We start from the raw sequence: 25,021 nt of genomic DNA, 5'->3' as shown, positions 1-25,021 counted from the left end.
TTTGTTACCCTCTATGAGCAGACCTGGGAGACTAGCTCTCTCCTCTGAGTTTCAGTGGTCAGGGCAGTCTTTGCAGGCAAGGTCTCCTCTTTCAGGGAAGGTGCACAGTTATCTGGTGTTTGGACCTCCTCCTGGCTGAAGATGAAGGCCCAAAACAGGACCTTTCCCAGAAGCTGTGTTGCTTTGGCCTGTCACAGAAGCCGTTGTTTCAGTAATCCACATTCTCACCTGTGTAGATTACTTACTGCGGAGTCCCAGAACCAAGGTGACTCCCGTGGAACCTGAGGCAGAAGCCTCTGGGGCCGGGCGGACACCTGTGCTCTGACCAGGAAGGTGGCCGGTTGTCTGGAGCTGAAAATGGCGCCGCCTCAGAGGCTCTGTCTGATAATTTCTTAATAGGTCCTACATTTGTGTTTACACCCACAAAATAAATTCATGGAATCAGAGTTTACTGCAAGGTGAGTGGCTTAATGTAAAAATATGAGTCAATATCTCTAGTCCAGCCATGAAGACAACCTCCAATTTGTGACATCTCTTTCCCCTGACAAGGTCATTCCTTGAAAATGAAGCACAGTTTCCAAAAGTTGGAGCATCTCAAAGTCCTAGTCACCCCACCCATTACAATCTTTGAGATGTCTATGCTTGGGTTGAAATTTGGAAGGGGAATTCAGTGGCAAGGTGCTCTGGTCAAAGCAATGACACTGGCATGCAGCATCCTGACTGTGACTGTGACTGTGACTGTGACTGTGACTGTGACTGTGACTGTGACTGTGACTGTGACTGTAGTGAACCTAGTCTTAGGATATAAGTCTTAGTAGAGCTACTACAGGGACTCATCAGGCATCTGTACTAGGACTATACATGTTCACATTGCAAAGGTGTAGATATTTTAAGTTATGCAATTACCAAAGTGTTCCAGAGTATAACATTGTTTAGTACTTATGACAGCCTGGAGGATTAGATGATCATATTGTTCTGAACAATTACATAAATTGTCTATACCACTACTAAGGGCAAAATCATCTGATGGCAGACCCTGGGTTCCCATGCTGCTGGACTAGTCTCTATTTCTAAAGTTTTCACAATATAAATGAGAATATATACCTCATACTTACATTAATGTCTAAGGAACAAATCATTTAGTCTCAGGCCTTGAAATCACATTTATATTTCTGAATACAAACATCTCTATTGACATTTCTAATACAAGCCTAACTTTTGATTTTTAGAAAAAAAAATTAAAGCAGAAACTAGAACAATTGGAAAAAAAGATACAAGGGCTTTTGGATGGGGACAATGAGAAGACAAGGTGTAGCTACTATTGTCTCCCGGTTTAGACTGGATTTGCCATCAGAGGATTAAGATTTAATATGGCTGACAAGATTATGATTCTAGCTATTGCGCCCTGCAATTGAGTTACTATTGTTTCTGATCTAAATTTGTGTGGTGTTTTCCTTCACATAGGGGCTCAACTGGGTTCAGGAGAGAAAAGTTCTGCTGCAAAGCATGGATTTGCCAGATGTGCACTGAAGCCTGGGACTGGAGTGGTAGCGACTTGCCAGTGGGAATTTAGCAAGCTTAGTGGAGAGCTCTGAGTCAGAGTCTCCATTAGATGAGAACAGGACAGCCATTTCCCTCCAGTGCCTTGCTTGCCAGCCCACCAGGGCTTGAAGGAATAGCATGGATTCTTTTTTATATTTTCTGCAACAGATGATGAACCAACCAATGTGTTGTGCAAGAATCCATTGGAAATTTAAGATTATTAGACTGAGAGTTAGAGTTTTATTTTCTAAGTGAGAGAAAAGTGGCGCTAGGATGAGTCCCATGGACAAAAGCATAGGAAACTTGAAGCAAAGAAAGATGGCTTTGAGGTCCCCAGCTGTAGAAAGAGACATTATAGCTGCTCTGAATCAGAGAGTAGAAGAATAGAATCTGCCTACATCTTGGGACAGATATTGATTTAACTGTGAATTTATAGGGATTATTTGCTTTTAGGATAGATTTATATACTGACTTTGTCTGAGTCATGTGGGTAATTTCACAGACAGTTCAGAACCAGGATAGGGAAAATTAGTCATTGACTCCATGTAGAGAGGGCAGTGATAATTACCTGCTATGAGCAGATATTAATTAGTAAATATCTATGGCTCCAGGTAGAGAGCTATGCAGAGAGATGGTATAACAGGATGTCTAACGTGGGGTCCACAGGAATTTTGGGTTCAAATCCTGATTTGACTAGCTGCCTGCTTATAAGCAGGTATTGATATAAGTATGAATCAATTGTTTTAAAGATGGTATAATAAGGTCTGCAAGATAACTAACTGATATTGTGTAACATGGGCTCCATGGGAATTTTGGGTTATTATCCTGCATGGCAAAATAGAAAAGGCACACACAGTATTTTAGTTTACTTCATTTGTTTTAGATTGTTTTAAATTTCAAAATGGGTATGATTATGAGTTTTGTGGTTATTTTACTCCCCTGGGAGAGAAGTCAAAATAAAGGTTACTGGTTACTGGCTCAAATATATGCTGATTTGGGAGAAAGGTTTTGTCTTTGCATTTATAGAAAAGGTGATTAATGTTTATATACCTTCCAGGGTAATATGGATCAAATACGATGATGGGAGATGCCAGAACTAGATTCCAGAGAATCAAACAAAAAAGTTATCTTGATGATACTAAAATTTTGTTTTGTGATTTATATATTACAGAATATACAGCCTTGGTGAGTCTCATCTTCAGAGATGCTGAACTGACCTACTTTGAAGTGCTGATTTCTTGGACTTTAAGCAGGATCCAATCAGGACACAGACATGAGAGACTAAAAGAATCATTTGTGTAGCCTCCTTAAGGCCAAAAATTCCCCTATTTTCCCTACCCCCCCCCCTTCAAATATATCTCAATGCTAGAAGAAGTTATAAAGAGTCATCCTCCCAGTTCCCTGGGTTTTGGGGCTGGAGGCATTTATTGTAAGGTTGCCTTTCTAGAGAATTTAGAAATGCTCATAATTGGAACAGGGAGAAAATAGCAAGAATTGATTTTATAGCCACAATCTCATTTGGTAGGAATCTTTATAATTGTTACTAAGTGAAAGTCATAATTTCATATTTTGGTAAAGAATTTATTTTGATGCAAAATCAAGGTTTTCATTGGTATAAATTTCTTCTATTGATACAAAAATTTTAAAAGTACAAGACTTGGACCCAGTCCTTCTATAAATGCCATTATAAACTGATCTGAGATGTTTAAGCCTGTGAGTTAAGGGACAAATAGCAAATTCATGGCTCTGAGTTTATTTTTAGGGTGTTTTCAGATATTTTAATTGGAAATAGCTGTGGATAAACAGACTACAGCCCAGATTACATAGATAGTTGGTTTTTAAAAATGGCAGAAACCCACGGAATGTGACATTTAATAATGTTATTTATTCACTTGTTGAGACAAATCAGCTCTCTATTGGTGGACTCAAAGAAGCAGCTAGGCATCTATACCTTCAAATGAGGTGGTACATTGTAGCTAGGTGGCCACTGGGCAGAAATTGCCTATCTCACCTGATGACCTGTACTGTCCTTGAGAGAACACAAATCATAGATTAGGACAGTTCTGCTGAGACAGAAGAAGATAGTCCTTAATAATTCCTGTTTTTGAAGGTCTGCCAGAACATCCTGGGACAGAAGGCTGAAGACTGATGCTCCAACTTCCTGACTTACTGGGCCTGTATACGTAGGCAGCTGTCTACAATTTGTCTTAGTTCTGGAAGCTACGTTAGGCTTCCTATATTTTCAGAAAATGTTAGTCAATCTCGGATTTCTGATGGGGTTGAAAGACTACTTATATTCTCATAGCCAACCCTGGCTATTTACATTGAGAGAACAGATTTGAGAGGATAGTTTTCAGAAGGCATACAATCTAAAGCCAGGACCTAAGTCAGGTCTAGAATTATAAGTGTTTTAAGTTAGATAGATGACAGACTGTTCTATTTAATTGACAAAATGATGGACTGGGTGTTAGATCTATCTTGTACTTTATAAATTACAAAATGTTAATAGTTGTGCTCAATTTATACCTAAAAGAGTCTTTTAAGTGATCAGAAAGGGGAAAGTGTTGTGGATGGCCCTGGTGCGGTTTGTATTTTCATGTTAATTCTGCTTGTCCAGGAGGGGTTTTCTGGAACCAGGAATGAGTCATGTACTCAGGTGGCTTTTTGTGAACCTTCCCCTAATGAAAAGGGGAACCAATCACTGGCCAGGTAGGTGGAACTTCTGCCTTGGACAGAGGAAGAGAGGAAACAAGAGAGAAATAGGGGCTTTTGGATGGGGACAGCGAGAGGACAAAATATAGCTACTAGTGTCTCTCGGTTTAGATGGCAACTCCACTAAGATTTGCCACTGGAGGGTTTAGATTTAATCTGGCTTACAAGATTGGGATTCTAGTTGTTGTGCCCAGTGATTGAGCTACCACTATTTCTGGAGGAATAAAAGATACAGGGGAGTATAAGAATTCTGTTATTATCAACATTTTAATATTATTAGTTCATTGAAATTTTCATATAATGTATTTTAATCATATTCATCTCTGTTCTATGCTCTTCTCAAATTCATCCCCTTTCCTTTCTACCTCTCTGTGTACCCTTTCTTCTTACATCAAGTAGACTTAGTGTTGCCCATTACTACTGGGTATATGACTTCCACTGCAGCAGAGTTCATTTCTGTCCTTAAAAAAACTGATCCTAGCCGGGCGTAGTGGCGCACGCCTTTAATCCCAGCACTCGGGAGGCAGAGGCAGGCGGATTTCTGAGTTTGAGGCCAGCCTCAGCTACAGAGTGAGTTCCAGGACAGCCACGACTACACAGAGAAACCCTGTCTCGAAAAACCAAAAAAAAAACAAAAAACTGATCCTCCTCAACCTTCCAGAAGCTATCAGTTGCTCTTATCTTCTTAGGTAGGAATGGGACTTTGTTTCACTTACCTTATGTATTCTGAAATTTTGTCTAGCTTGAGTAACACAGGTTTTGACAAATTTTCTCAACTACTGTTAACAACTTCCCTACTACATCTATACAAATAAATAGATTAAATAAATAAATATATAAATATATAAACAAACAAACCTATTTCATCCACTACCCCTGGTTCTTACATTCTCTTCAGCCCCTCTTCTGCAATGATATCTGACGCTTGAGAGGAGGAATTATCCTATTTATACCTGAGTATTGAAGTTATTTAGTATCTATATCTTGATCCACAGTGGTGGATCTCTATGTTAATTGCCACTGACTATCAAAATAAGCTTCTATGATATGAGTTAACAACTTTTCAAAAAATAAAAAATAAAAACAGAAACTTTGAGGAATAATGTATAATATCTAAAAATCCCCTTTGATTGTATCTAAGAAAAATGAATCTGACAAGAATATAGAGTACTTATTCAAAAGTATGCACATTCTGCACAGGTGAGGCACAAACACAGTCTTCAAGCCTGGCTGATAAAGAAAAAACTCTATAAACCTCATCTACTAGAATTTAGGTGTGTGAGAGATGGAGTCCTAGGCAAGAAAGATAAAGTTTTCTGTGCCTTTGTGATGTGTGCTTCACTAAGATTTCCATTCTTTTGTTCAACTCCTCTTTATAATGAAGCTGTCTTCCTATGTGGTTGTTATTTTGATATTGTGCTGTAACTTTGAAGAATGTTAGGTGTTTTTCTTCAGTTTAGTTATTTTAATAAGAACATGCTTCTTGGGGGAAAAAAACAAACCTCTTTCTGAGAGTGGTAATGGTTTTCTGAATTTCTACTCCAGAATTTTATGAAATCCTGGGAGAACTCTGTTCTTGCCAGAATCATCAAGTTTCTAGGATCCTCACCCATTATCAATTTATCTTGCTGCCTGTTTATGAAGAAGATACATAAAGTGCTGAAAATGTGAGCTTTTTAAATCAACCAATATCCCTTATCCCTTAGGATCCACAAAGCATTGTGATTGTAAGATTAATTGAAGACGTAGGAGTAGAACTAAGATTTCAAGTCAAGTGACATATGAGATACTAACCCAGCATTTCAACTGATTCATGTAATTTATTTAAAAGAAGAAAGATGCCATTCTTATAAAACATAGGCTATGTTGTACAAATGTGTATTTGGTATTATTTGGATCCCATAATTTGTCTGGGTGTTTTATAATGATCAGCTTATTTCCCTGTATCTAATGAAAGAACAATAACAAGTTAAATTCTGCATATTATTCACAACCCAGGTTGGAAAATGGCTTGGTATATTATATATTCATGGTGACAATTAAATTAATAATAAGGACTCCACATGAGTTTGATATGAAATCAGATGCAAAACTCCTTAGGCACGTCAGTCTTGGTAATAAAGGAAATCAGAAGTTTTCATTTGAAATAATGTTATGCTTTTTAGCACTCAACTGAAGTTCTCAAAATCCACAGGCAAATAAATACTTTGGGAAATAAAACTACAAGTTTTATCTCTGTACAACTACAATGTGTTGCTAAAATTGTTTCTATAGATTTTATTTACTTGTCAATATATTTGTGTATTAAGTTTCTAAGTTATGTCCATATTTTATTAAAACCTGATACCCAAGAAGTCATTATGACTTTAAAAGTTGTTCTGTTTTGTTCTGTTTAAAGTATGCTTTCTATTGTTTAATAAGACTCTTATGAGCTTTCAAAATAATTTCTAAATAAGATATCATCCTAGTTTTATCTATGCTGCTGTGGTAATATAGCATGACCAAAAACAATATAGCATGTGGGAATATAGCATGACCAAAAGCAAAGTGGGAAGGAAAGGATTTCTTTGGCTTACAAGTTACATTCCATCATAGTGAGATATGACTCAAATCAAAGCAGCAACCTGGTGGAAAGAATTGAAGCAAAGACGGCAGAGATATGATGCATTCTGGCTTGATTTTCATGGCTTATTCATCCTTCTTTCTTAGAAGACCAAGAATTATCTGCTCAGGGAGAGTATGACTGACAATGGCTGTGCATTTCTGTATCAATCATTAACCCAGAAAATGTCAATACACTTAAATAGAGGAAAACCTCATAGAAGCAAATCCTAAATTGACATATTCTCTCTCCAAGTTTTCTCTAGTTTATGCTCAATTGGGAAAGAGAGAGAGAGAGAGAGAGAGAGAGAGAGAGAGAGAGAGAGAGAGAGAGAGAGAGAGCAGCACAATGATTTATTGTCAAATTGACGAACACATCACTTTAAACCACAGTATTTCCTATCTCATTTATCCTCAAGATAACAAAATAATATCACAATATAAAACAGAACAACTTTTAAATCTCCCCCAGTCATATATCTACAACATAACTTTTGAACCTAACACTCAGGTGAAAGAGAGGCCAGAAAAGTTATGGGAACCAGAGGAACAAGGAGTTTGCTATGACAAGATGTCTCTGAAAAGTTTCAGAGATGTTACACCTATGAAGTCTCACCAACATGAAAACTTAAACATAATCTAACCAAAGATGGCAACCATAGACATTATAATGTGGAAGTGGGAAAGCTTTCAGGACCTAAACCCTAGACTAAAGGAATTCTGAGTAGGAGAAAATATCTTCCCCAGGGAAGATCATGCTAACTGTCTGGTACGAAGAAAACTCCATTTCCCCAAATTCTGGCAGTTAGGCAGAAAACAAAATTTCACAAAATTTTGTGAATACGGTTTCCCTCTACAAATGGATCCATTTCCCTTATCACTGACAGGAGGAATAAATGGCTTTCTCTTATGTCTATTAGCATACCTAAGAGCATGCTGGCCTCCTGGATCTCTCAGTATCAGAAGTAACTGTTACACATTTCTATGATCATACTGGCAACCTAGCTTTCCTCAGCTCTTCTCATGTCCTCATCCTACCTTAAAATTTTTGTCTCTTGGGCTTCTCCATCTACAGCTACTCAAATCTCCTCACAAACATGTACTTCTTTTTTTATTAATCATTTTATACATTCACATTTCAAATGATATCCCCTTTCCTGATTACCCCTATACAAACTCTCATCTCAATCCCCCCTCTCCTCCCTCCACTTTGCCTCTATGAGGGTGCTCCTCCACCAACTCCTGCCTCCCTGTTCTAGCAATCCTCTATGCTGAGGCATCAAATCTCCACGTGATCAAGGGCCTCCCCTCCCATTGATATCAGATATGGCCATCCTCCGCTATATATGTATCTGGATCCATGGATCCCTCCATGTATAGTCTTTGGACAGTGGCTTAGTCTCTAAGAGCTCTGCGTGGTCTGGTTAGTTGATTTCATTCTTCCTATGGAGTTGTGATACCCATCGGCTACTTCAGTCCTTCCCCTAGTTCTACCATTAGAGTCCCCAGGCTCAGTCCAATAGTTGGCTGTGAGTGTCTGGATCTGTATTGGTCATGTTCTGGTGGAACCTCTCATGGAACAGCTATACCAGGCTCTTGTCAGCAAGAACTTCTTGGCATCAGCAATAGTGTTGGGGTTTGGTGGCTGCAGATGGCATGGATTCCTAGATGGGGAAGTCTCTGGATGACCGTTCCTTTAACCCTGTACTTTCCATGTGCTCACTCTATGTCTCTTGCTCATTCTCAGCCCTCATCTCTCTACTCCTGCTTCTCTCATGCCAGATAGTCTGAGAGCAATGTTCAGACTAATACTTTCTCTCTCTGCTCATGCCTCTTCCAGATGCCTCTACCTGTTCTCTTTTTCATATCTGTAATAAAAACCTTCTTAACTATATCATGGAGCTGTCATGTCATCAATTTATACAGTTATGTGGTAGAAATTCCCCAGACTGCCATAAGTTAAAGAAAATTCCCCAGTGCTCAGATAGTTCCCTTGAGCTGCCGCATCCAACTTGATGTATCTCCAAAAATGAAAGTATGGAGTGTAATGAGTTTTAACTATACCTAGCTATTGTTATTTCACAACAGGCTTCTGTAATTGTGCTTCCTGTTTGGTTATTTCTGTGCTTTTTTTTTTTCTCTCATAATAAAGGTCTGATAAACCCGAGGCATAAATTCAATTCCATTAACAAGTGTTTTCAGGGCAGACCATAGCAATAAACTTTAATTTTCCCAACTCAGTGATTCAGTTTCCCAGAAGTCCCCACAACAATTACCCAATACCAAATGGACAGCCTAGAAAGCATTCATATAAAATTAGCATTGTATGAATTATACAGATTGTATTGATATATCTAGTAATACATACAAATATACTATACACACATTATACTATACTGCCATGGACTGGACTCAGTCGATCCCTCAACCTGCGGGAGAATCAGGGTCCTGGTACTCATGTGGGTAAGGAGTCAGCGAAAAATGACAAACAGACATGAACAACCAGAGAGTGTTGTATCTGAATGTACTTTCTCAAAAGCAAGCATCAGATTTATAATACAGAAGAAAATAAGGAAGTTAGGAGACACATCAGCCAAGGTACATTAAGGTTACCTGATGCTTAATGTACTCTTTACACAAAACAGAAGAATGCATACATAAAGACTGACAGGAACCAGGCAATGTAACAACTGAGACAAAGTCAGCCCTATCTAAGGTCAGCTTTATTCTTAGAAGCCAGGTGTGAGGTTTTTACCCTCCAGGGGCAAGGGCTTTCACACCTGAGCCATAGTTCTAATTCTGATTTATTGTTTAATTCACCACCAGCCAGTTCTTAGTGCATACCTAACTATGCTATTCTTCTGGGCTAGTAAAAGTTATGTCCTAGGGAAGTCTGTTCTTGCTAACCTTTTTGTGAATAATGTAATACTCTAGTTCCTCCTTAAACCACAGCCCAGTCTTCTTCCTAAATTACTGTAAATTCCTGTATATGGAAGTGACTCAGTTGTTATTCTAAGTGATTTTATAGTGGACTTTCTTCTCTTAAGTAATGTAGTCTGCCATACATAACTATAATTCTAAACTTACTTTGTTAAGTTTTCCCTGAAATTTCTAACTATTTAATAGATAGTAATACCTGGTTTCTTTCACTATCTCTCTTTCAATACTGGAGGAAGTTCGTCTGAATAAGTAACATTCTTACTAAGTTAAAAGCCCAGGGTTGGCTCAAGGACTGCTTAGGACATCGTGACATCAGTGAAAGGCCAGGAACCAAAGTTCAATTCTAACTAGCTATTTGTTAAATCATTCCTTGGGGGTACCTATAATAAAACAATGCTGAAGGAAAGCATGGAAAACTCTTGGGGACAAATTTGAAACACATCTGTGTTATGTGATGCCAAAGAACTTCCAGGAGACCTGTTTCCATGAAACTTTTTGCCTCAGGACTGCGGCCAAGCTTTTGGGCTTGTCACACAGATTCCACTAGAGTCTGTGTGCCACTATACTATACTATACTATACTATACTATACTATTCTATTCTATTCTATACTATACTAAATGTATTGTATTATAGCATTAAATGACTATGTGTCCAGTGGCTTTCATGCCAACAAAAGCAGTCCTGTGTAGAAGAATCATACATTACTAAATTCGGTTGCCAGCCTGAGATTCAGGTTTGGCTTTCATACTAGACCACTGCTTTTGTATTCTGACCTTGAAGAAATGTTTCCAAGATAATTTTGCCTCAATAACGCTGGTCTCATTAATCACAAGTTATTTTTCAGCCCCACCTAACCATAATTAATGGTCCACTGAAACAAAGTTATCGATTTTGTGGTACTTATTTCTTGTTGAGCACAGCTAATTCCTTAGCCTCCAAACCCACACATCTTTAATATTTCTATGTTCTCTAAGATTCTGTCATTTACAGGTTTCAGGTCCAAAGGAAATTCCAATTTCTGAATCCCTAAAAGCAAATCTGTTAATCATGAGATTCACACACACACACACACACACACACACACACACACACACAAAATCCACAATTTTGAGTCAAATTTGAAGCAAGTTTTAATTAAATACTGACTGGAATGGACTCTGGTCAGGCTTATTCTTTGCAATCCCAGCAAGTGGTCAATTAGTAGCCATAAGTGACATGCTGTACAGACATTTTAAGGGAAGAGCCATACTGTGACTACATTTCCCATGTGGTTTTGTTATTTGCCAAAAATACAACCCCCAGCATTCCAGGAAGTTATTAGGAACTTGGGGAGATGGGACTTTGACTTTGGATTTTATATTCCACCACTGAATTGTGTCCTCAGTCAAATTCTTAAATCTGTGATGGGTACTTGTTTGTCTTGGGATCTAATAATGGCAAGCTTCATAGTACCCAGAAAGGAATTATTACCCACTCAAAGCATCAATGATGTGTGAGCCAACTGTAAGCAAAAGCAGGAGGGCCAAAGCCCCACTAGAAATGGACAGGGCATCTATTTATTTTATCTCAGGTGCACATTTGTAGACTTTTTTACTACAGCCAATTTATAATTTTATATGATTTATGTAGAAATAATATGTGTTTCTTAAGTCCTATGATACTGTATAAAGCAGGTCAAGTACCCTGTTGTTGTAGAAGTATTTCAGTTATTGAATCTACCTCTTGGTAAATGAAGGCCCATTTTTTTATGGTATGCCAGTTGGCATTTTGTTGGTATGCCAGATAGTGATTTTATCTGGTATGCCAAAAGTTTTCTTTTTAAAAGTCATTTCAACTTGTTAAGGAACAAGGGACAAGGGACAACATGTTCTTTCTGTAACTAATTTTAGGTGAAACTAGGGTGTTTTTGTGAGTAACTATATCTTTATATTCAGCTAGCTTAAAAAAAGAAAAAGAAAATTAAAAAGACCTCACATGAGCTGCATTACGTGGAACTGACCTTATAAGCTCTAGTATCATCATAGGAAATGTGAATGAAGTGGCTCATAGCACAGCTTGGTAGAATGTCACACATCTTGCTCTTCAACCACATAGAAGAATGTTCTATGGCTTTCATTCCTGTATGGCAACACTAACCAGCAGGGCTGTTTTCCATCTGTAACAGAAGATTGTGTTTAATCATTTCATGTACACTGTTGTGTGAGCTAAAAATACCCTGGAGCAAGCTGGGAAGAACTCATTTAGATAGGAAGGTAACAGAGATCCTGGGACAAGGTGATGAAGGGTAGCTTCTTTGATGATGAAAAGAACTTCTGCAGGAGTCAACTAAAAGAAAAAGCAGAACAGACATTAACTGTTTACACAATTATCTGTCCCAGTCCTATTCTCCAGTCTGAGCAGAAGAGAACAAAAGACAACCCTATGGGCCATTAATTTTAAGAGTTCATTTCATCCTTCCAAAGACAAGGTATTAGGATTCAGTTTCTATCTTGAACTAAGCTGAAAATATGTATGACAGCCTTCAAGATAGTCACTATTCTCTGTGGATAAACAAGGATTGGCTCTCTTCATCTCAGTGGCTCTCTCTGTTTGTACTGGGCTGACATCTTTGGATTTCTTTTTTTTTTTTTTTCTGTTACCTGATTATCTACAAAATTTTATTTTAACATTTACTTTCTTTGAATACTATAGCTCATTGGGATATTTGTGAAAGTAGAAAATAATCTAGGTTGAAATCAGAGTTGAAAAATATATTTTGTGCTTAGCTACTTCCCAGGGTGTTTTCTATTCATTCATAGCCATGTATGTATGTATGTATGTATGTATGGATGTATGGATGGGTGAATGGATGAATACATATACATTTGTGTATATGGGTATATTGTGTATAACACAATAATTTCAGATGTGTACACTATATAAGTAGCCTCATTAGTTTAAATTGTTCACTTTACAAAGCCTAATGTTATCTAAAAAGAAAACTTTAATTGAGAAAGATTTAGAACATCGTGCTGTGGGTCCTCATCTTGACTATTAATTGATGCTGAAAGACCAATCCCATTGTAGGAAACACCAGCCTGAGGTGGGGCATTCTGAGCCATATGGAAGAAAGATAAGCATGAGCATTCTTCTATGGTTACTACCATCAATTTTCTGCCTGAACTCTTGCCCTGATTTCTGTCAATGATGAACTGTAACCTAAAAATATGACATAAACTCCTTCCCATAATTTGCTTTTAATCACAGTGTTTTATTATAGCAACAATAACAAAATCAGAGCAACAAGTAAGAAAACTAAGGTAAAATTCCAATGGCTTCTAGTTCCTCATTTTCAAAGATGGACATTGCTCTATCATCTCCTAGGTCTTAGATCCTGAAATATGGAATCTTGTTATAACTTCACAACTGTATCTAAGGGAATGGAGCCTAGAATTGCATTTTGAATTTTACTGGAAATAGTCATAAAAGACAATGTTACAGTACATGACATTCTTGGAGAACTCATCTTGTATGTGGAATTATCGACTACAATTCTCATAATTTTATACAAGTACATAGTGGTATTTATTCCCATGGAAGAAAAGCTATACTAGCATGCCAGTTGACAAGGCACTTTTTCACATTTCTCTAAGTTTATGAAAAAATAAAGCATTGCCAAGATATAACTTCATATTATTGTGATGTGAGTACTTCACAGAGGAATTTCTAAAATGTTTCTAAAGTGTAAGATTTACATTTCTCAACTTCTGTTTCAGTGTTTGTCATATATTTAAGATAGAGTCTTGCTCTACATCTCCAGCTGTTCTAAAATGTATGTTCCTCATACCTAAGTTACCCAAATTCTGGAATTATTAAGAAGCGCCATCATGTTGTCTGACATTTCTCAATTTTGTAAGAGTTAAAAGGTATCTCAATTTGATCATAAATTAAACTTTGTTTGCAATGCACTACTCATGTATGAAATCAGTTTAACTTAATTACACCTTATTACCTTTCTAACAATCATCATATTATTTCACATTATCAAATAAATTTGAAAAGTATAAATATTTGTATGACAAATCCATTACCAAGTATGTCATTGTAAAATGTTCCAAAGTAAAGAACTACAGCTGTCATAGCATTCACATATGTGTTCAACTGCACTATTTGTAGAAAGTCTATGTTGAAAATATAAAACTGTTCTATAAACATCAATGAGAGAAATGAGATGTTCATATCTGTATCTACTAAATTTATATCTAATCTTGAAGAGAGCTATGCTGAGTAGACTGTCTCTTTCAAACGCTGAGTTTTTACTTTACTACTGTGGTATATGAAGACAAAAGTAGCTGTGGCAACATTATTCTGTAAGACAGGATTCAGAAGTGTGTGTGTGTGTGTGTGTGTGTGTGTGTGTGTGTTATAGAGAATGAAACAAGAGTAAAATGTACAATGCATACTAGGTGAGTGTCATGACTTACCTCCACTCCAAATCCTAGATATCACATTCCTTAAGGGACTATATAAACAAAGAGAAAGCTAAGAATCATCTCCTCCCCATCAAAAAAATAAATAAGAGGTATATTCCTTAAATCCAGTGAATACTCCTAAATGTCCCTTGACAATGTCTGCTGGTTTTACTTGATTGTAAATACCTGTTGTCAGGAGAGCAGATAAGAAGCAAAGCCAGAGAAGATGATGTAGAACTCTCAACAAGTGGATGGACTCTTTTGCCACCTATACAAATTTGGACTTAATCCAATAAAAGTAGAATTGTAGTGAGTGAGATGTTCAAATTTTAAAGATTCCTCAAATTGTAAAACTAGGGATGTTTTAAAATATGTTATGTTGCCAGTATGTAGCACTGATCCAAATATTTTGAAAAAGTTAAGATGCTGAATTTTGTCATGTGTTTTTAAAATCATTTATTCAAAGTCACTTGCAAACAAGATTTAAAATATGCTTTACAAAATGTTATCTAAAAGCAGAAAGACTAGTTTAACATGATTTATTTAAATAGATCCTGGTGCATTCCCTGCTACTCATGTGAATGTTCTGGGTTCCTGAATGAAAGATATACACAGTCTTTATATTTTGATATGCCTTAATCAGCTCAATTGGCTGAGTCATGTCCTACCTTCCAGGTGGTTAATCAACCTCCCTCTAATAATCCCAAGTTATTACATACAAATCCTATATTCCATTGTAGCTATCCTGGACCCAGTCAGGCAGCCCTCTTGGTCTGCTCTCTCAAAGCTCCTACATTGCAGCTATGCTCTCTGTCCTGCACCTTCTCAGAATGGCATCTCTCTTCTCCTCCTCCTCCCTCTTCCTCCTCCTCCTCCTCCTCCTTCTCTTCCTTCTTCTTCTCCTTTTCCCTCTTATTCTTCATTTCCCTTTTCTTTTCCTTTTCCTTCTCCTTCTTCTCCTTTTCCTTCTTATTCTTCATCTCTTTCTCATCCTTCTTCTCCTCCTCCATCTCTAGGCCTGGTGAATCCTTTCTCTTCTCTCCTCCACTCTCTCTCCTTATCCCAGAAATCCTAAAATTCACACCTTTCTGCCCTGCCCAACCATTAGTTGCATGAATCTTTAATTACCAGTTAATGCCAATTAGGGGAAGATTACATGAGAACCCTTGTGTGAGCACTTTTGGGGACACAAAGTATGATAAGAATACAAGATGCAAGCTTGGCATGGTGATGTACACCTTTAATCCCAGCACTTGGGAGGCAGAGGCAGGCAAATTTCTGAGGTTGAGGCCAGCCTGGTCTACAGAGTAAGTTCCAGGACAGCCAAGGCTACACAGACAAACCCTGCCTTGAAAAACAAAAACAAAAACAAAAAAACAAAAGACAAAAAACCAAATGAACAAAACAACAACAAAAAATACAAGATGCTGCAGCTACAGATTGGAAGTTAAGATACTATAAAAAAGAGAAATGGGCTAGGAAGTTATTTTGGAACAGAAAAAAATAGGGGATGGGAGAGGCTTAGTAGATAAATCACTTCCCAACAAAGCAAAGCATCAGAGTTTGGATTCCTAGCACCCATCTAAATGCCATGTTTGAAAAGGCTGCCTATAATTCAGATGCTCAGGAGGTCAAGATGGTTGATTGGATTAGCCAAATGTACAAATTCATGTTGTACCAAGAGAGCTTGTATCAGGAAATAACAGTGAAAAGCAATGAAGGAATATACCCAGTATTAACCTCCACATGCACATTTATGTATACGCATATGTATATAAACATGATTACACACACATGCAAAACAAAGAAAAAAAAAGAAAGAATGGTGAAGAACTCTACCTTTTTAGGCAGAAACATTGCCTTCTCGAAAATGTCTTAGAAATCCAGGATATTGGTGGGGAAATGATTTTAAAATTCTGCAAACGGAAAATCCTAAAGCACCTATCATTTATATAATCAAATTTAAGAGGTTATGTTGAATAATGTATGTTTTATGGTAGGAAGTAATCAGAGCTTTTGTCTTAAGCAATTCTTAATTTACTTATAATAAAAGGGATGTAAAGGTGTCTTAGTTCATCACCTAATATTTATAAATTCAATCAAGAGGAATATGTCTTAATGACTAGACAATCCTGAATTTAAAATTTATGATGACATTTTAATATCTCTTTAAACTGAAATATAAAGTTAGATATAGTTTTTATTCATTGAATAATAGTTCCTACTTTGATATGAAAATATATTGATTATAAACTCTGAGAAGGAATCTCAACCAGAGACCTTGTAGATCTATGTGATCTGGCTGGAATGCAAATTTACCCTATCTTACAGTACGATCTGGCTGAAATATAGACATATGCTTAGTACCTACTTTTAATCCATAACAAGGAAGGTAAGGATACTTTTGTAGAAGGAAACAGCTATGTTAAAAGTGATGTTTAATTGAGGGTCAGATGAAGTGATGAATCAGAAACAGATTTGACAGAATGAGTCAGATAGTATATGTTGAACTCTCATGAAAGTGTCCTACAAAAGAGAAGCTACTTAAGAGCAGTGCAGGAAGAATAGTGGGTGATGTGGTATGGGGTGTGACCATTTTCAAGGGACAGTTTTACAAAGACAGATGTCACAGAAAACAAGCTAGACATAAGTGGTGACAGATGAGCCAGAGAATGAGAAGGAGCCAGTTTTGTACTAGGAAACATTTGTAAACACCAAAAAGGCCACCAAGAAGCCAAATCCAATGGGTCTCTATTCAATCTTGAGCTTGGGCCACACTATCATCTCTGATGCAGGAGAACAGGAGGGTGTCTAGAGCCTAGTTTCAGGCAAGCATTTATAAAGGCAAGAAAGGGGGATATCTAGCCTACTACACATCTGAGTAGGGAACTATTATGGCCTTTAACAAAATTGCGTGGTGCTAGGAGTCAAACCATAACCTTAACTTCTGTTTATTTCCTGATTGGTGGTTACTAGGAAGTGAACTGTCGGGGGCAGGCTTGTAACTGGAAGGTCCAGATTTGTCTCAGAAGAGCCTAGAAACTGGTGTTAGATACAGGTCTTTTTTGGGAGGTAACCTGGAAACTGGTGCTAGGTACTGAACTGTCAGTTAAGTTCAGCTTTAGTTCAGGTTCTCTAAGGTGGAGGCTGAACCCTATAGATTTGGTCTCTCAACTGAAGAATGGAATATATAGCCTAAGTTAGTATGAAGCCAAACAAAACAGTTCAGTCAGAAACTGAAAGAAGCCAAATTGGATCAGTTAGACTGAAATATTACATTGTCCAGAGGCTAGAAGGTTCTTGGCCTTTATCTAGGGATAATTAGAACAAAGAAAGAAATGGTCTGGGATCAGCACAATCCATATATATCCAGCTACCTCTCATCTCATTCTATACTTCGAGGAGATAAAAGCAACAAGAGGAAATAAAATCATCATTTACACATATTGTTAAATCTAATGTTTTTACCAGAATATAGGTTGTGTTGTTTTTCTTTTTTTTATTTATATTTCTACACATAGTTTGTTTTATCTCTGTTTTCAATATAGAATTATGAGATACTTTCTCTGTTTTTTAGATGGTAAATACAGTTAATTAATGAAAATAAAACCTTCATCTAAGGATTAGTGTTAACTGTCACTTTTGGAAATTTTCTGGAAATGTAAGTTTAACAGAAAGATGAGGACATCTTGAAGTCTATACACTCAGTGGAGTAAGCATAGTACAATAAAAATTCTAAACAATCAAACATAACATGAAAACAATGAGTTCTAGGGAATTAGGAAAATGAATGACTCTAATAAGTACATTAGTGAGATTTGGCAATGAACCATAGAGAGCTCATGTCCCTTGAAATGTATCACAGGCCCTTTTCAAATCAGAGAGGTTGAGACATTTCTTCAAAACATTGTACCTTATACTGATAGATCTGCAGGTGACTGTATTTCCCTTAAAACAGTTAATTCAAACAACTTTTTCATCAGTAATCAATTGTAAATATTTGTGGATCTTGATGACAAAAATGTAAATAGAAAGTTTCTTAAGATCTACAACTGAAGAAATAAGCTTCAGTCATATAATAAACCTTAGTTTTACATTTCTGACTGATCAATTATTTTGTCAATATATGTTGATGAAGAACTTATAAATTAAGGTAGTAGATAATATGATGGTAAAAAAATAATAACAATGAAAGTATATTTCATGATTTTAAGACTGTATGATTATATTCTTTAACTAAAGCACACATCTCTTCTAATTTTTTCCATAAACTAGAAAAAAAAGGTGCTCCAGTAAAATGCACTATTTATTGTCTATCTCTTGGGGTTTGAAAGATAAAACTTTAGAACTGACTTATTTTTAAGCAATTAGTATATTCACAGCCACATATTCAATACAGAAGAGCAAATCTTGTGTAATAATGTCATAGGCCTGGAGACCTATAAAGGAGCAGAAAGAACCCATGAGCCTGCAATGACATGCAGCTTATTAATGTGACAACTAATATGCCCTATTTCTGACAGATGTATCTATTTATAGTAAGGATAAAACACCTTTGCTTGTTAATATTTAGCTCACTATCATACAATATTTGAGTTCAAATATTATGTTCATTGGTAGGTATTTGCTCTTTTTCTTATGCCTAAATCTTACTTAAATGGGTATATACACAAATACTTCTATGTCTATAAAATTGTGCATATGATTAGTCTCCATTTTTAATCTTTGAATGACTTATCTATTTTTAACAACAGAAACTATAGTGGATATAATTATCCCTGAGGAAATAAGGAATGTGAAAAGACACTATTCCAAAATGGTATTGAAATAAAATTAAAATTCAAGGTCCATGACTCATGCGGCTTGCTAGTTAGGAAGGCATTTTGGGCCTAGAGCAAAGAACAAAGGCTGTAAAGTCATCCCAGGAACTGGCTAGCCATAGAGATAGGGAAGACATACAAGAATGTCCTGACTGGCCCAGCGCCTCCCTATCTCCTGCCCTTCTGATGTGAGTTAAATGTTAACCAGACGCTTTGCTGTTACCTCGATCTGCACATACAGACTGCTGATGTTTAAATGTACCAATCATGTGAAACCACGCCAATTCCTCCCCCAGCCCCAGACCCTTTTCTATAAAAACCCCTAGCTTTTGAGCCTTGTGGCCAACCACCGCTGTCTCCTGTGTGAGATACTTGTAGGCCCAGAGCTCCGTCATTAAACTACCTTGTGGGTTTGCATAAAGATGGTCTCTCGTGATTCCTTGCATGTGCACCAATTTGGGAATTGAGTGGGGGTTTCCCACTAGGTTCTTTCAGTATAAATTAATAATGTTTTTTATTTACCCTTTGATAATTTCAAATATATGTATAATACATTTTATGTGGGGCAAATGGACCATGCCACCAAACAGAACTGGTAAGTTTGGACAGGTTCAAAATCCTAAGGAATCTCAAAATTAAGAATGGAAGGCATGGAACCAGCTCCCTGTCAAGTTCTACCTGTTCTAGAACACCCCATTGAGAAGGTCATGGCAATCTGTCACTCAGGAGCAACACCTGAAGCTCCTTCACTCAAAGTAGAACCCACCTTGTTAGTTAGAGCATTCCTAACATCTCACACTGAGACAATGGGAAGCATCTACTCCTGTATCCCACCCTACCCCTAAAATGTGTATAAGGACCCTAACCATATTTGAAAAAGTACACTAGTTATTTCACAAAGAATCATCTAAAGGTGGCTGTTTTATTGAACTGTAACACTCTACATCAAGAGTTTTCTCTCCTGAAGCATTCATTCCTGGACCTTGGATCTGCCCAACAGTCTAGGTTTGTGCAATGTGATGGTAGCAGGAGAGACCTTGGTACCTTCCCTGCAAAGCCTTCCCTTCAGAAAGCTGTAACACTTTGGCCATTGAGGCCAGACCAAACCCCCTTGGAACTTTTTATTATGTCCTAGGCAGAGATCCTCAAATTGTTTTCTGTCTCCTTGAGCATCTTACTAGCAGCACCTTGACACTCCACAAGTGAGAAAGACACACACAGCCTGACAATTTTGCTCATATTGGCAAATCTTACCCTCTCTTGGGAAAAGTTTTCAATTAGCAATAATCCTCATTGGCTACGATACTGCCACTGCGCAAACCTAATCTTACCCTCTCTTATCCTCCTTCTGCACTCTGAAGCCATTTTTCTTCCTAACAAACTCTCTACCTACTTTCATGTCCTTTCTCTTACCCACAGAGTTAAATTAGGGTTTATTTTATGAATGTAAGTGTAAAGACATTACTGGAGAGAGTCATTTTATTACGGTCTAAACTGTGGAAGAAAAATAGATCTTTCCCATATCCATCATCAATTATCAGTCACATTCAGATAGCAGGGAGAGCTCATGAACTTCTTTATAATTCATGCTGGCAGGATTAATCTTGTTCAGGCTTTGTGAAGGTAATCACAAATGCCTTAATTTCAAAAGATCAAAATCCCTGCAATGTGCAGAAGACAGCACTGCATATCATTCCTCCTCATCCCCATACCTGACATTCTTTCTACTCCCTCTTCCAGAAGGTTGCCTCAGACTTAAAGCAGGAGACAAAGGTGTCCCCTTTGAGGTTCAACATTCAACTCACTTATTTTCAGCAATGAGGGCAATGACTTTTAAACAGAAGAAGGAAGATTTTAACCTGTAAAATTGGACTCAAATTTCAACATCACTGTAGTATAGAATGAGAAAAATAGAAGTAATAAGTTAAACTCCTAGATTACTGGTTTGTGCAATTTGAGAGACTTACTTGAGAAACAAATACACAAATGCCTTTGTCTAAGTACAAAAAGAAAGGAGGGCTTTCTGGCCTTTCCCTTCTACCAAGGCACATCAGCAGCTTGCCTGTTCCTCTAAATATCACACAATGTCAAGGTATTCCATAAGATCTGCTGCACCTAGGGCAACAGATCCCATAGTGTGAAAACTTCCCAGGAGATCTGCTATACCCCAGGCAACAAAGCAGATCATCAGTGTGCATGCCCCACTTAATACTCTGCAGTCATACAATCTTCTACAGCTAGGCCCATAGGTCTCCCAAGAGACCTGCATTGATGCAGGACACAGGCTCCAGACAGAAACCCCCAGTCCAGTTAACACCAGAGATAACTAGATGGTGAGAGGCAAGATCAAGACCATAAGAATTGACCAAAACCCTCAGGACCCATGAAATGGTGAGCGACCTGGGACAGGAACCTTCCAGTTTTTGTCTGTGCCTGGATCTGATACTATGCCACAACACTCCATGACAGACATTGCCTTGAGAGAGCTGGTTTCCCAGGAATGCTGACACACCTTTGAGTATAGGTAAGACTACCACTTCTGCTCAAATTCCTTGCCCAAGAGGGACAGCCCAAAGCCATCAGGACACAGGAACCAATAAACAGCCAGGGACAGTATCCTTCTGGTTTCTGTCAGCACTCTGGATCTGACTGTGTGCCACAGTTCTCCATACCCAAATTCCTCTTGGAGAGACCTGATCCCCCAGGAGTGCTTATATATGGGCTTGCAGAAGGGAAAAGCCACAGTCAGAAAGAGCAAGAGCACCGAACACCAAAGATAACCAGATGGTGAGAGGTAAGGGCAAGACCATAAGCAACAGAAACAAAGGCTACTTGACATCAGCAGATTCCAGTTCTCCCACCACAGCAAGCCCTGGCTATACAAAAACACAAGAACAGTAAGACTCTGATTTAAAAATCACATCTCATGATGATGATAGAGGACTTAAGAAGGACAAAAATAACTCCCTTAAAGAAAGAGAAAACACAGGTTAACAGGTAGAAGACCTCAAAAAAAAACATAAAAATCCCTTAAAGAATAACAGGAAAACACAAACAAACAGGTGAAGTAATTGAACAAAATCATGCAGGGCCTAAAAATGGAAATAAAAACGATAAAGAAATCACAAAGGGAGATAACCCTGGAGATTGAAAACCTAGGAAAGAGATTAGGAGTCATAGAGGCAAGCATCTCCAAGAAAACACAAGAGATAGAAGATACCATAAGAAACATTGACACCACAGTCAAAGAAAATGCAAAATGCAAAAAGCTCCTAACCCAAAACATCCAGGAAATCCAGGACACAATGAGAAATCCAAACTTAATAATAATAGGCACAGAAGAGAGTGAGGTTGCCCAACTTAAAGGGCTAGTAAATATCTTCAACAAATTATAGAAGAAAACTTCCCTAACCTAACGAAAGGGATTCCTATAAACATACAAGAAACCTACAGAACTCCAAATAGATTGGACCAGAAAAGAAATTCCTCCCAACACATAATAGTCAATACATCAAAAGCATTAAACAAAGAAAGAATAGTAAAAGCAGTAAAGCAAAAAGGTCAAGTAACATATAAAGGCAGACCTATCAGAATTACACCAGACTTTTCACCAGAGACAGTGAAAGCTAGATAATCTTGGGCAGACATCATACAGACCTTAAGAGAACACAAATGTCAGCCCAGGCTACTATACCAAACAAAACTCTCAATTACAATGGATGAAGAAACCAAGATATTCTATGACAAAAGAAAATTTACACCATAACTCTCCACAAATCCATCCCTACAAAAGATAACAGATGGAAAACACCAACACAGGGACGCAAACTACACCCTAGAAAAAGCAAGAAAGTAATCTTTCAACAAAACCAAAAGAAGATTGCCACACAAACATAAAATAGCCTCAATATAACTGAAAGCAACAATCACTATTTCTCAATATCTCTTCATATCAACGGACTCAATTCCCCAATAAAAAGACATATACTAAGAGATTGCATATATAAAGAGTACCCAGCATTTTGCTGCATGCAGGAAATATGCCTCAGTGTCAAAGACAGATACTACCTCTGAGTAAAGGGCTGAAAAACAATTTTCCAACCAAATGGTCCCAAGAAATGAGCTGGAGTTGCCATTCTAATACCAAATAAAATTGACTTTCAACCAAAAGTTATCAAAAAAGATAAGGAAGGAGACTTCATACTTGTCAAAGGAACAGTCTACCAAGAAGAACTCTCAATTCTGAACATCAATGCTCCAAATGGAAAAGCCACACACATTCATAAAAGAAACTTTTCTAAAACTCAAATCATATAACGTGTCTCACACAATAATAGTGTGAGGCTTCAGCACCTCACTCTCATCAATGGACAGATCATGGAAACAGAAACTAAACAGGGACAAAGTGAACCTAACAGAAGTTATAAACCAAATGGATTCAATAGATATCTATAGAACATTTCATCCTAAAACAAAAGAAAAATACCTTTTTTTTCAGCACCTCATGGTACCTTCTCTAAAATTGACCATATAATCGGTCATAAAACAGGCCTCAACAGATACAAGAAGATTGAAGTAATCCTGTGCATTCTATCATATTACCATGAACTAAGGCTAGTCTTCAATAACAACAAAAACAACAGAAATCCTACATACACATGGAAACTGAACAACACTCTACTCAATGATAAGTTAGTGAAGGAAGAAATAAAGACTTTAAAGAATTTTTAAAATGTAATGAAAATGAATGCACAACACACGCAAACTTATGTGACACAATGAAAACAGTGCTGAGAGGAAACCTCATAGCTCTGAGTGTCTCCAAAAAGAAACTGAGGAGAGCATACACTAACAGCTTAACAGCACACCTGAAACCTCTAGCACAAAAGAAGAAAATACATTAAAGAGGAGTAGATAGACAGAAATAATCAAACTCTCAATTCTGAACATCTATGCTCCAAATGGAAGGGCACCCACATTCATAAAAGAAACTTTATTAAAGCTCGAACCACACATTCTACCTCACATAATAATAGTGGGAGAGTTCAGCACCCCATTCTTATCAATGGGCACACCGTGGAAAAACAAATAACACAGAGACACGGTGAAACTTACACGTTATAGACCATATGGATTTAAGAGATATATCTGTAGAACATTTCATCCTAAATTTCCCACATAATACCTTCAGATTATTTACTTTACATTGCAAGCACAGGCCTGGCCAGAATCCACAAAAGACTTTGTCAGATAATTATAAAGAGAAGGAACTTCATTCTTTTGTTGTTGTTGTTTTGTTTGTTTGTTTGTTTGTTTTTGGGTTTTTTGTTTGATTTTTGGTTTTTTTATTAGGTCTTTTACTCATTTACATTTCCAATGCTAACCTCAAAGTCCCCCATATCCTCCTCCCCACACCCCTACTCACCCACTCCCACATTTTGGCCCTGGCATTCCCCTGTACTGGGGCATATAAAGTTTGCAAGTCCAATGGGCCTCTCTTTCCAGTTATGGCCGACTAGGCCATCTTTTGATACATGTGCATCTAGAGTCAAGAGCTCTGGGGTACTAGTTATCTCATAATGTTGTTCCACCTATAGGGTTGCAGATCCCTTTAGCTCCTTGGGTATTTTCCCTAGCTCCTCCATTGGGGGCCTTGTGATCCATCCAATAGCTGACTGTGAGCATCCACTTATGCGTTTGCTAGGCCCCGGCGTAGTCTCACTAGAGACAGCTATATAAGGGTCCTATCAGTACAATCTTGCTAGTGTATGCAATGGTGTCAGCTTTGGAAGCTGATTATGGGATGGATCCCTGGATATGGCAGTCTCTAGATGGTCCATCCTTTTGTCTCACCTCCAAACTTTGTCTCTGTAACTCCTTCCATGGGTGTTTTGTTCCCAATTCTAAGAAGGGGCAAAGTGTCCAAACTTTGGTCTTCGCTCTTCTTCAGTTT

The sequence above is a fragment of the Mus caroli genome, chromosome 1 (genome assembly GCF_900094665.2).
Source record: "Mus caroli chromosome 1, CAROLI_EIJ_v1.1, whole genome shotgun sequence".
Lineage (NCBI taxonomy): Eukaryota > Metazoa > Chordata > Mammalia > Rodentia > Muridae > Mus > Mus caroli.
The sequence above is the reverse complement of the archived record's forward strand: the minus strand, read 5'-3'. Positions refer to the sequence as shown.